Consider the following 13720-nt stretch of genomic DNA (forward strand, 5'->3'; position numbering starts at 1 on the left):
CGCCCGCGCGCGTTCTTTAATTTCTGAAATGCTAAAGACTTGCGCGATTGCGCCTTGTCAAGCGCTGAACTCATCTCTTTAGCGCCAAACACAATCCTTGATGCGCGATAGCACCTTCTCCATGTTTGTTTGCGCCTATTGTTGTGCAAACGCGCAACAACTCTCACCATCAGCGCAACCTTCAACCTGCTCGGAGCGATGATTTTGAAAAATTCATATCTTGAGTTTTAGCCGTCGGATTGACCTGAAATTTGGACTGCAGCTTCAAAACACCTTGAAATTCATTCTGAACGGTAGAGATCGGATTTGATCTCTCTAAAATTAAATATGATTTTTAGATCAAGGCTGCTCCGTAATTAACTCTTCAAAAATCCATTTTCCTACAAAATTAACCGGAGAAGTGAAATACACACACATGAACTAAAACACATAAAAACAATATGAATGCACACAAAATTATATATAAAAATGTCACAAACTAATGCATATAAAATGCACTAATCAACACCCCCATACTTAACTCTTGCTCGCCCTCGAGCAAGACATGCAAAAACAAAATGCAAACAAAAGCATAAGTAAGGACAAGTCATGAATGTGCACAGCCTCTGAGAAGTTCAATTACCAACAAATCACAGACATGCTCTCAACTTTTCATAATACACTTTTGGTTTTACGTGAACGTGTGTGTATGAAATGTCATTCCAGTTTCATACAACTTAGACCGAATTCATCTCAAAACTGCTTAGCGACCTATAACAAATCAGTGTAAGTTTCACTTTTCAAGTGCCTATTCCTTCCAACAACCTCTAGACATACATTCACCTCCCTTGAGATAATGAATTACACACCTCCGGATTTTGCACCCGGTATTTGCTTTAGCCCCAATAATTACCCGCTGACTTAGCTACAACTGGCTAGGATACGAAAAATCATTCTATTTTTTCTTTCTAATCCCCTCGTCTATAGCCCAGATGGAGCATCAATCCCATTTAACCCGCATACTTAGCCTTAAATTTAATCTTTTATAGGATTTTAATCCTTTCAAGGCCCGGATGGAATTGTATAAATTTTTTTTTTCTAGGTGCGCCCAAGATCATAAGTGTCTTACTAGAGCCTCATCAAAATTCATAGAACACAATCAAGATCCACAACACTTATTGCCGTGCAATGGTCAAACAGAAAGAAACTTCATCAAATATTTCGCTACAATCCACTGGTCTAACATGCGTGCTTAAAAATATTCGCGGTTCAACCTACAGTTTCTCATGTCAAGTCAAGAGCAAAAAAATTTTCAAAAAAACATTTTTTTCAACATAAACTTCATCATCATTGGCTATTATGACTCATCCTATTCATGCCAGACAACATAAACACAAAACATAATGATATGCATGAATACGAACTATATGCAATAAACTATACCAAATGAATGCAAACAACAACACAAACAAAACTAATCTACCCCCCCTCATACTTATCCAAAGCATTGCCCTCAATGCTTCAGAACAATGAACAGAATGCATAAAAAACACACAAATGCAAAGACAAACAAAAACACAATGAGAACAAAAATAACACTCCCCTGATTTTTGATTAATTCTCTTCCTTCTTGACAAAATCCTTCGGGACAGTATCAGCATTCTAGAATATCGGCAGGCACGACCAACTGGCATGGGAAAGAAACAAAATAAAAACAAAACAAAACAAAAACAAAATAAAAATAAAAAGCAAAAACACTGGGTTGCCTCCCAGTCAGCGCTAAATTTATAGTCTATAGCCCGACTATACTCTTCTCTTGAGTGGCGAAATTCAAGGTGGTTTATCCACCGTCTGTGAAAAACTCAAATCAGTCTGGCACTTGCATGCTACACCATTAAAGAATTTGTGCACTTGACCAATTCCTGCAGACAACTGCACCTGCTGACATGCATCACCAACAACATCAATCATATCAATAAAACGAATAGCAGAACAAGCTTTCAAAATTGGGCTCTCAGTAGCCGACTTAGACATAGTAAAAACTACTTGTTCATCATTCAGTCTCAACACCAACTCTCCTCTCTCAACATCAATCAACGCCCTACTAGAAGCAAGAAAAGGACATCCTAAAATCAGAGGCACCTCTAAATCCTCCTCCATGTCAAGAATAACAAAATCTACAGGATAAATAAATTGATCTATCTTGACTAAGACATTCTCCACTATCCCCCTCGGGTATTTAATAGATCCATCAGCAAATTTAAGGGAGATAGAAGCAGGTTCTATATTTTCAACACCTAGTTTTCGAGCAATAAAATATGGCATTAAATTTATACTCGATCCTAGATCACACAACACATTATCAAAAGACAGACTTTCAATATGACAGGATATATAAAAACTCCCTGGATCATGAAATTTTGTTGGAAGCTTCTTTTGCAACACTGCCGAGCACTCCTCCTTCATTGTGACTTGCGTAAGATCAGTTAATTTCTTCTTATTTTTCAGCAAGTCCTTCAAAAATTTAGCATATCTCGGCATCTGAGCTAAAGCGTCTGCAAAAGGAATGTTAATATGCAGTTTCTTGAAAATTTCAAGAAACTTTTTAAATTGAGAATCAAATAACAGTTTCTTAGCTCTAAGGGAGAAAGGTAAAGCAGATATATCAACATTTTCATTAACTTCAAATTTCGAAGTCTTAGCTTTCTTACCTGCCTTGGAGGACTTTTCAACACGCACATCCTCCATAACTTCTGCATTTTTCGGCCCCTCCATGGTCTCTTCTTCGTCCATCTGCTTTTCCGACTGTTCAGATTGTGATCTCGTCACTACCATAATTGCATTCACGCTTTTGGGATTGAGCTCAGTGTTGCTCGGTAGAGATCCAGTAGGACGATTTGATAATTGGGAAGCAATTTGACCCATCTGACTTTCCAACCTCTGCATCATAGCTTCTTGATTTTGTAAGTGAGCCTCAGTACCCGCCACATATTTCATCATTATTTCCTCGAAGCTCAGCTTCTTCTCCTCTTGCTTGGGCTGCCAGTTCTGATTATAATTGTTGTTGTAGGAGTTGTACGGCTGTCGTCCTTGATTTCCCATAAAATTTACAGCATCAACTTCAAACAACTGCTGATCTTCTTTCAGATTCCCTTGTGATGGCGCTGTTTTCATGAGTGCCACTTGATGTGTTAGAGCGTCGATCTTAGCATTCAGGGCCATCAAAACATCGACCTCTAGAACTCCGACATTCTTTTCCTTCTTTACATCCGGCCATCCAATGTTACTCTCCGCCATATTTCCAATGATCTCCCAGGCTTCAGCTGGCGTCTTCCTGAATAAGCATCCATTAGCAGCAGCATCCAGCATAGATCGAACCGACTGATCGGTTCCGTTGTAGAATGTCTGGGTCTGCTGGCTTTGAGTAAGATTATGCTGAGGACATGTTCTCAACATCTTTTTGAACCTGGTCCACGCCGCATGTAGAGATTCTCCCTCCTTTTGCTTGAAAGATATAATATCAGAGAATAACTTAGCCATCTTCGTAGGAGGGAAGTATTTCTTTAGGAATTCTTGGACAAGACCCGTCCAAGTAGTAATACAACCAGTCGGCAGATCATCGAGCCACTCCAAGGCTTCGAACTATAGAGAGAATGGGAATAACCGCAGTCTCACTGCATCAGAGGTTACCCCATTGAACTTGAATGTTTCGCAGATCGACAAGAATCGCTCCAGATGAGCGTAAGGATCCTCAATAGAAGTGCCTCCAAACCGTGCTTGAAGTTGGATCATCTGAATAGTGGAGGGTTTAAGCTCAAAGCTGTTCGCCTCAACAGCGGGGCGAACGATGCTGGATCCATAACCTTCAACCGGAGGCCTAATAAGATCCCAAACAGTGCGGTTGTCAACTTCTTCTGTCATCTCTTCCTCAAACTCAGAACTAAGTTCCAGATTAAGATCTCTCTTAGCACAACGAATTTTTCTGAGTGTGCGTTCTATCTCCAAGTCGAGTGGTAGGAGATTTTTAAAAAATCTAGATCGACGCATGCACTAGCAGACGAGTACCTGACAAAGAAAAAGAAAATAAAAAAAATTCAAAATTTTATTAAATAAAAAAAACAGTCTAATCTCAAGAGAAATAAAAATTCTGATATCATACACAGTCCCCGGCAACGGCGCCAAAAACTTGACCACGTTAATCGTTGTAAATAAATTCAACTGGCAAGCGTACCAGGTCAAGTAATAATATAGTGGACAAATGTCCAAGTGTCGAACCCACAGGGACTGTAAAAATATGATTACCAAAATATATTTATTTATACTTAATCTAGACTAATCAAAAATATCGATTTCAGATTTTAACTAATAATTAAAAATTGCAATTAAAATTTAATTAATTAAAACACAGCAGAAGACTTTGGATTACTTAAAATTTGAAAAAAGCTTCGATCAAGGACACACATAGGTACCAGACAATTCATGTAACAAGCAGTCGATCTAAGACATCAGACTTAATCTTAATTCACGGGAATTTTCCTAATTAGTTCGAAGGACTATTTCTAGAACAATCAAACCTATTCAAATATTGATGAACTAATCTTTCGTAATTCTAATCAAACTTGAATGCATGAGTAACTGTGAAAATTCAGTAAACACCTGAACCGCATAATAAAACCGAATTCTATTTCTAGTCAGTTTTACACTATGTTGATTATCGAAGTGATCAAAATCGAGACTTCCTCTGTCGACTTGGAATCAATTAACAAGCAAACAAATAACTGGCCAAGAAATTTGTAAGACAAATATAAATTCGATAATTAATAAAATCAAATCAAGTCTAAAAATCTCAAATAAACAAACGAGTTTTATACATAAATTGTCTGGCCCAATCACGTGGCCTTGATCGAAAGAGAAAAACTACTCACAATTCATAATTCAAAACCAAGTTTTAATCATGAATTGACAAATAAAATAAAATAAAAGAGAAGAGAAAAATCTCCCAAGCCTGTGCCGTAGCCGCCTCTCGAAATCTCCTCTAAAATTCTGGAACCCTTCAAAAATATTGAAAACTCCTATTTATAGTATTTTAATTCCATAAAAAATTAATTCCTTACGTAACAAGAAATTCTCGGAAATAACTCTCTTCACGACACGCGCGCGTGCGCCATGAGATCCTCGTGCGCGCGCAGTTATAATAAACAGTGGCTCAGACATCCTCTCTGCGTTATAATAAACAGTGGCTCAGACATCCTCTCTCGCGCTCGCACGACGTAGACGCTCGCTCGCGCGCATTCTTCTCACAATTCTCTGGAATTTCCTCTTGCGCGCGCGCGAGGTGTAAAGCTCGCCCACGCGCGTTCTTTAATTTCTGAAATGCTAAATACTTGCGCGATTGCGCCTTGTCAAGCACTGAACTCATCTCTTTAGCACCAAACACAATCCTTGATGCGCGATAGCGCCTTCTCCATGTTTGTTTGCGCCTATTGTTGTGCAAACGCGCAACAACTCTCACCATCAGCGCAACCTTCAACCTGCTCCAAGCGATGATTTTGAAAAATTCATATTTTGAGTTATAGCCGTCGGATTGACCTGAAATTTGGACTGCAACTTTAAATCAACTTGAACTTCATTCTGAACGGTGAAGATCGGATTTAGATCTTTCTAAAATTAAATATGATTTTTAGATCAAGGCTACTCCATAATTAACTCTTCAAAAATCCATTTTCCTACAAAATTAACCGGAGAAGTGAAATACACACACATGAACTAAAACACATAAAAACACATAAAAATAATATGAATGCACACAAAATTATATATAAAAATTTCACAAACTAATGCATACAAAATGCACTTATCAGGTACTTTTAAAATAAAACTGTTATAACATGTTTATGAGCAATTGACTCCATCCGGGTTGCGAGCGAGATGTTTGAAATTCTATTCGTCTTGTTTGTGGCTAAGTCTGCGGATAAAATGGGGTTATATCTTGAAAAAATATATATATTAAGCATCCGGGCTTGGAATGTGAATGAAATCCTATTCACAAATTCATAGCTAAGTATGCGGGTAATTATTGGGACTGTAAAAGAAGTACAAAATTGGTGTGTAATCTGCTTAAGAGAGTTTGTGTTTTGTTGATGGATTGTTGAGAGGAGAGTTCTTGATTGTGAGATTTGCAATGAATTGTTTTTAGGTCGGCAAACAGTCTTGAAACTTTTTCTTTTGAAGTTGCATGTAACTGGGGTAACATGTCACACACACGTTCGCATTTGACTGAAGGTGTATCATTGATGATCAAGAGTGCTTGTGCATTTGTTTTTATGAGAATCTTTTCTGAGGCTACGATGTCATGATCCATCCTTGCTTATGATTGTTTTGTTTTGTTTGCATTTTGTTTTTTTTATAACTTGCTCGAGGGCGAGCAAGGAGTAAGTGTGGGGGTATTTGATAGGCATTTTTGTGTTGCATATTTTAGTATCATTTTATTGTCGTTTGTGCATGCATTCATTCGTTTTAATTAAGTTTTTGTTTGTATTTCATTTATCATGTCTGCATACCATGCGCTACGCCTTGGAGAAGATTAAGAATCTGCTACACATGCATAATTCGCAAGCTGCTGTTGCATGAGAAGAAGAAAAGAATGATCAGCTTGGAGCAGCGCTGCTGAAGAAGATGGATGCGCGATTGCGCATGCCATAGCGCTGATGGTGAAGAGCGTTGAGATGATGCGCTAACACGCAAGAAAGATGTTGTTTGCGCTTGAAGCAGCGCAAGCGCGCTAAAGGATTGTGGTCTGCGCTGCTGTGTTATTGCGCAAGAGTAAAAGCTTCCGATCGATCGGGTGTTCTTTATCGATCGAGCGGGCCACTTGAGATTTGCGGGACAGAAAGTTGGTGAAATTCGCTAGCTCGATCCGGCCAATTCATCCTATCGAGCGAGATATCGTGCAGAATAAAAAAATAGAATTTCGGATTTTTAAACTCTTATTTTGCGGGCTTTATTTCGTGGGCTTTCAAAGCAATATAAATACATATTTCGACGGCAGAAAAAGGGAGATCGAACGCAGAAATTGGAGACGGCTACAGACAGAGAGAATGCATCTGGCGGCTGGGTTTTATCTTCTCTGTTCTTAGATTTTAATCTTCTAGTTTTTATTCTTGGTTAAGGAAGATGAACCCTTGATTTTATTTACTTTGTGAGATTCAGATTTTCAATGTTTGATTTTTATCGAGTATCAAGAGTTGTTTTGATTTAATTCATTCTTGTGTATTTGATTATTAGATTGATCACCTGATAATTTTTTCGTACAATCTACCGCTAAACTAGAATTCAAATCCGTTGTTTGAATCATCTAATTTGTGAAGCAACTGCGTTTAATATTTTCTGCTGTTGAATTTGTTAATCGTAGGAACAACAATTGACTAGGCTAAATACATACGCTGGTGCATCTGTTGTCTAGATTCATCAGTTTCACTCATATGAATGAGACCTTAGATTTAAATATAAATCATTGGTATTTGGGTTGATTTATTGGTAAGGGTTAATCTAGAACGCTGGTGTCTAATTAACAAAGATTAAGGTGGAACAGGAATTAGATTTTCAATGGTGAATATTCAATGAAAATTAATTATTTTTAGAGAATCGATGATCGAGTGAATGATTTCAAGGGTGTAGTCGACCGATACCAAGTCTCGTTAATTTATTGATATTTCTTATTTTAATTCATGCATAGTAGTTTTTAAAATCCAAAAAACCCCTTTTATTATTTTATGTATTTTAAGAACACTATTTAAATTTTACTATCCTCGTGGAAATGATCCCTACTCACACTACTGCATATTTTGTTATCTGATTTGAGTTGGGTAATTTAGACGTGATACGACTAAGCGCTACCAGTCTGCGCTTAACATTTGCATAGCTAGCCTGTCGATCCTACGCAACCTTAATTCTCTTCTTGATCTGTCCAACAATATCAACAGCCTGTTGGACTAACTCTGGTCCCTCTACCTGTCGCTCCCCCAATTCCTCCCAGAACAGTGGAGTACGACACCGTCGTCCGTACAACGCCTCAAACGGAGCCATTCCAATACTGTGATGGTAACTGTTGTTGTATGCAAACTCGATTAATGGCAACTGATCTTGCCAAGCTAGACCGAAATCCAAAGAACACGCTCGCAGCATGTCTTCAAGAGTACGAATCATGCGCTCTGACTATCCAGTCTTTGGATGATATGTTGTACTCAAGCTGAGAGTAGTACCCATAGCGTGCTCAAGACTCCCCCGGAACCTGAAAGTAAACCTGGGATCCCGATCGCTGACTATGCTCACAGGCACTCCGTGCAATCGAACAATCTCCTGGATGTACAACCGTGCCATCCTATCAAAACTGTAGTCTCGGTTAAAGGAATGGAATGTGCTGATTTGGTGAGTCGGTCCACCACAACCCGGATAGCATCACAATTCCTCAAACTCACCGGTAAATGGGTCACGAAGTCTATCATGATCCTCTCTCATTTCCACTCAGGAATAGATAAATTGTGAAGCAAACCTTCAGGTCGTTTGTGTTTCTGCCTTAACCCGCTGACACACCAAACATTTAAAAATATACTGATACACACTTCTCTTAATTTCTTTCCATTATACCCTTGTACGTATACTCTTGTACACCGAAAGGATTCTCATACCTAAAAATGAGAATACTGGTTATCCTGCCACAGATAATAATAATTCCTTGCTGAATTTTGACTTGCGCTACTCAGATGAACAAAACTGTTTCATCTCTCTTTGGCAAAGTCCTTAATTAAATACACCCTAGCACATTCCTCGACTCGATCTCATCGAATCAGACATATAAATGGCCTAGTGAATCCAATAGACATATCGGAAAAATCAGTGACAACAAGTCTGCTAGATCTGGTAACCTTAGATCTCAGCTGCTGTCCTTTTTTCATATCTAAACACTTGATGTCATCCTGTTAGTATTCATTGAAATTCAAATACTTGCTAGATCATTTTGCTGATAATTCCAGAATTATTGCAGAAACGCTTCTGAGAACTGAAAATCTGAGTACTATACCCATCCTATCAGTTCCTTATCATCAAGTGATGAACATTTATCTCCCCCATCTGTATCTACCACAGATAAATTAGAAGTAAAACTTTTTATCAACTCTTTTTAAGCAGAAGGAAATCCAAAAGCTGAACTAGTATATTATTTGGAAACAGTTATGTCTATCTCTGACTGCCTCAGATGATATTCACAAGTAGTCACTGGGTGCTAAACTTGCACAAGTCTAACTGACTATTTTAAAGCAAGCATAAACACCTAAGTGTACAACATTTCCCTATCCAAGAGAATTCTTACACTGACGAATCTATACTGAAACTTAGCAGGTTAATGACATCTGTAAATCACTAATTACTAGATCAATCATCTGATAGATCTCAAACTCTATTGATGCAAAATGTTCCTAGTCAGGAAATGTTTATCACATCATATTTATTATTGACCACTAAGATCAAGTATCTTTTCAAAGTTATCAGACTGTCACTAAATTATATTTTAACGTAACTGTTGCACTGATCTCTAGACTTAGTAAACTTTCCATAACCCTCTGAAGTATACAAGACTTCCAGAATATCATTGGAAATATACTTCCCCATGTCTAGTATTGATCACAGTTTACGTTTCCCAGTATAATTCATCCAGTGTCTTGATGTAAACTTGTCTTTACTTGAAAATCCAATAATCAAATTTCAGTTCTTACAGGAAAATTTACCTATGTAAATTCATCACTTGGAATTCCCTGTTCATTAATTAATTTTCTGATAAAATCAGACAATACTGGTCAAACCCCTTGGTTCTCCTCCAGTATCACGTGCGAGAACTGTCCGTACAGAATATTCATTTGTCAAGGAATCTTTCCCAAGACTATTCTGTCCACGAAAACCAAAATCTGTATCTGATGAAGTCAAACGTTAACTTATCACATCCCTTGGCACTAACCCAGCACCAAGTATAATTCAAGAAGACTCAAATAAATTTTGAATATTCTTCTGATAGTTATACCCATTGCTATGACTGTACATACAACGAGACTGAGGTAAGTCTTCCTAAAATGCCACACTGGAATAGAATCCTTCCAGAGTGCACCGGCATAAGGTCGCACTTACTATACCATCTTGAAACTCGACAGTCATCAGCATCTTGGCATAACTCATCCCTGAGTCTCTAATACTATGCAGTATTCCTATCCGGACCAAAATCACTGGTCAGAAGCACAACTCAAATCCTGAGTCTACAAGCACTTGAAAATTAAATCCTGTTGAATATCATTTCAACTAAACTCTTGGATTAAATCCCCGAAATTCCAAATAAAGATCGAAACTTATCCGCCCAGAATGATTACTTGTAAAAAAAAATCCATTTCATGATTGTTCTGACAACTGGACATCTGTATCCCTAACAGAAGATAACTAAACCTTGATACCACACTTAGTATCTATTCAATCCAAAGCTATACCTTATTGTGACTGTTTCCAAATCCCCAGACTGAGTAGCCTTTCCTATATAGTCCCTGAAGCACAAAGGCCTCCAAACAATCTTTGAAGTATGAAAACTTCCAGAGTAATACCGACTAAGGGTCACGTCTCCTCACGTCTAGTCCCGGTCATAGTCCACAACTCTTGATATTCTTAACCTGGCATTCTGATGAAAATCCATCATCACAAGGCAACCACCTAAAGATGTCAAAAACAATTCAATTGTTCTAATGAAATCTGCCTATAACAAACGCTCATGCCCTCCCGATGAAATCATATCATCCCTGGCAACCACTTTGGTTTACTAGAATATTCTGTCTAGAACTATTCCGCTGAAACATGCAAAATCTAAAATATACAAATGATCAATCTTTTATTTCAATAAAACCAAAATAATCTCAAAGATTACAATACTCGAACCATCAATCCAGGTTCTAATCTTTATTGCAATCTCATGTAATACATAACTTAATCAAAAGATTACACCAAAAATGTACAACAAAATCTTAGTACATCAAATACTGAAATCTTTAATACAACTGATTACAACTGAAATACTGTTTACAATAAAATACATTATTTAAACTCCTGCGGAATTCTTTCATTCCGTCTACTGATCTTGAACATGAGGTTTCCCGTCTGCCACTCATGTCAGCAGATCTTCTTCCTTGCAAGATCTAAAAGAATAAACTTACTACCGAAAACTACCTAAATGGTCAATCTCCGGTAGGATCTTCTGATAATCTCTCCAACTACTAGTGGAGAGTCTTTCGGGGTGGCTTCCTTGGTCGACGTGGAATGGATGACTAAATGTCACACATTCCATTCAACCTTGAGAAGTGCCCGGCGTTGAAAACTGGATCTTTTCTTCCAGCTACATCCTGTTGGGATCCACATAATACGAACTTCTGATGCCAACCTTGGCAATGAGGATCTTGGAAAAACCTAGACATCGTGCTATTCAATTCCTGATACTGCTATCGTCATTGAATCCAAATTGTAATCCTACAAGGGATAACCCAAAATCAATACTATGTCCCAAAGAATCTTATTGCATGCTCTGATACCATAAATGTAGTGACCCGCACCGTGATCACCAACTAGTCAGAACTTCAGCATGCAATTAATCAATAAAATAATCTTAATCAGAGTAACTGCGGAATTTAAGTAAGTCAAATACCAGGTAAGGGAAACCTAGTGGTCAACCCTGCTATCCAGCCTTGGTCACCACCTAACCTCCCTATCCCCGGGAGAACTACCTGCAACTGCCCCATAGAATAGGGCATCCAGCCAAAAAAAAAAACAACCGAAAGTGAGCCTAACATGCTCAGTACGAGAGTATGAGTATACATTATTATATGCGCATGAATGCAAATGAACTAGGTACCAAGACAAGAGGTCAAGAATATCTGATCGAGAACTTGGGCCTTGGTATGTGCCACACTGAGCCGTCGCTGCAGGAGGTGACCGACATACCCAGATGCCCTGATGGCGACCTAACACAAGTACACGTGTCCAACCAATCATCAGTGACCTGACACGAGCTCATGTGTCCAACTGATATTGGTGACCTAACACAAATCTATGTGTCCAACCATCAACCGACAGGATATGGTAAATATCCCAATACCTAATATCACAATGATACAGGCTCAATATACTCATATATGCAACATACAGTCATGACATGCTATATATAAAGGCATATAAAACATGCAATCACATAATCCATGCAAACACGTAATACATGCATACTCAATCTGGATATCTAGAATAATACTTCTGTATCTTACTAAGGCAGAACCTATAAGCTCCCCCTCTAGGTCCAAGCCTACCATGCAGCACTACAACATAAATAACCATGCATTACCACTTTATTCTAAAAGTCTTAACTACGCTATAGCATACTTTCTATTTACTATAAGGAGTCAGAGCTATACCTGCGTCGGTCGTTAGCCCGCTGATGACGATTGCCCCAGAACTTGGGCACCGCTCCGCAGCAACCTTGGAGCGCCTCACCAACATTCGGACCAAGCCTCAGAAGGCTGGAATCCACCTAAATAACCTAAAATACACCTAAACCGAGAGATAAAGAAGTGTTTTGGGGTGAAAAATGAGGCCTTTGGAACCCCTATTTATAGACCACGATCGGAAGCTCCGATCACAGGATCAGAAGCTCCGATCGTCACATGCAGCTACGTGTTCAATCCTCGAAGAAACCTGGCACTGGACGGGGATCGGAAGCTCCGATCGCTCCGCTTTTTCCGAACTGTTTTGGGGTGCTTCCGAACTAGTTTTGGACACCCGGGACCTATCCTACCATTTTCGGACCTTTTGGGTCTGATTTTCCACTTATTTTTATCAAATAATGACTCCTTAAACATGTTTTGACACATTTAAAATTATATGTCATTTTTTAACATGTTTAAAATCACTTAATATTGTAAAATAAAATCGGGCTACTACATTTAGTCTAACACAAATATGAAATTCAAGAAAAAAAATATGAACCCTAGCCCCTAAATTGAAAAAAAAACAAATATGAAATTTGATCCAAAACTAACAATCTCACAATCTAATATTAAAAAATACAATTTTTCAATGGTAGAAGTATCAAGAAAATCGCCATGGAAAGTGAAAGGCTAGAACTAAATTTTGATTCACTTGCAACTTTTCAATGGCCAGAAGACTTTATTCGAGTCTGCAACTAGCGGGGCGAGGGCGGCCGACAACGACATGACAAAGTAGGCGAGAGAGTCGATGATCGGCGTTGTTGCCTTTTGTTTCTGTGTTGCTCTTCTTCTCTACGGGTCGATGACTTCTGTTTCTGCGCTTCTTCTCCTTTTTCGTGTTGCTCCTCTCTCTTTTATCTTCTTCTTTAACTTTAATTTTTTTTAAAAATATATCATTAATCAACCTAGGCGGCATCTGCCTAGGCGGGCGATTAATATTGTGACACCCTTAGCAAGAAAGCGAGGCGGTGGGCTATCGATCGCCTAGAAGACGCTTTTTAGAATACTGTCGTATAATGAGAATTGAGAACTATATCAAAATTTATGACCTTTAAGTAAATAATTAATTCAGCAGTTCGAAATTGATAAAATGCAACAACAGAATATATAACAAACTGTAAGACCGAGCGCTTGCCTCTTTACCAAAAACTATAGCTGGTGGTAATGGTGCAACTCAAATCTTT

Source organism: Henckelia pumila, chromosome 1 (assembly GCF_033568475.1).
Source record: "Henckelia pumila isolate YLH828 chromosome 1, ASM3356847v2, whole genome shotgun sequence".
NCBI classification, from domain to species: Eukaryota; Viridiplantae; Streptophyta; class Magnoliopsida; order Lamiales; family Gesneriaceae; genus Henckelia; species Henckelia pumila.